Source organism: Arachis duranensis, chromosome 1, assembly GCF_000817695.3.
Source record: "Arachis duranensis cultivar V14167 chromosome 1, aradu.V14167.gnm2.J7QH, whole genome shotgun sequence".
NCBI classification, from domain to species: Eukaryota; Viridiplantae; Streptophyta; class Magnoliopsida; order Fabales; family Fabaceae; genus Arachis; species Arachis duranensis.
The window spans coordinates 98,512,761-98,514,117 of record NC_029772.3 but is presented as its reverse complement, the minus strand read 5'-3'; positions in this window follow the sequence as shown (position 1 = coordinate 98,514,117).

Here is a 1,357-nt window from a genome sequence, read left to right as displayed (position 1 = left end):
TGGACGATGGGGTAGGGGTGGAGGGTGAGGTGCTGTTTTGAAAAGTGAAAAAAGTGAGAGTGAGAGAGGTGGGGAGGGGTGGGGTGGGTTCAGATAGCCTAGGGAGTTTTTGGTCATTTTCAAATGGTTAAATTATATATATAGTTGATCCATATACTTTCACTAAAATTACAAATTAGTCCTTACTGTCAAACACGTGTAACTCACATGTTTAAAATAGCGAATATGCTGATGGGTATTCTGTTAAATCAAACATTATTTGAATGGTGGGGACTAAATTACAAATTTAATTTTGTTTAGGGACCAATCACAAATTTTTAAAGTGTAGAGACCAATTTACAATTTCAGTAAAAGTATAGGAACCAACTGTGTAATTTAACCTATTTTATTTGGATTTCAATTATTGTCATAAATGGTGAATTGAATAGCTCATTATTACTTTTAATTTGAAATTAAATGAGAATAAAATTAAAGATACTATATTATTTGGGTCAAATATACTATTTTATTTGACAATATCTGTAATTTTATTCTCATTTAATTTCAAATAAAAAATAATAATAAATTATTTAATTTATCATTAATGATAATAATTAAAATCACTATGATATAAATCATTTAATATCAAATAACTTAATTTTCTATTATAATTAATATATATTGTTCATAAATAAATTAAAAAATAATAATTTTTTAACATTTTTTTCTCTACTTTTTTTTTTGCGTCTTCTCCGTTTTCTTTTGTATCATCATGGTCTATATTTTTTTCCTTCTCTATCTCAAAAAGAACAATAACAAGAGGAGGAGGAACAAAAAAAGGTATGTCTAAAATGAGCTCAATATTTATGTGTTTATTGAATGTGTCACATTTATATAAATTATTAGATTTGTTTAGATTAAAATTAAAGGCTAATATAAAAGAAGAGCATTGATAGACTCTAATAAATACAGAATATTATAATACATAAATAAATACATTAAATGACAATATTTTAATACAAAATACTTTAAATGACAACAAAATCTTTTATTCTTAAATAATTAAATATAAAATATATAAATACAAAATATCTAAATATTTTTTATTTATTAAAATTAATTATTATACAATTTTTTTTTATAATATTAAAATAATATTTTAAATTGTAACATAAAAATATAAAATAATTAAAATTTTATTTATATTACTTGACAAATAATTAGATTATTATATTTAAAATTTATTAACTAATTACTTTATTAAATATATTATTATATCATATAATTTTTTATCAAAATATTTGTAAAAGTAAAATTTATTTAAAAAGTTATATATAATATATGAAATATTAACTTTTTTATTTAGGTATGTATTTAA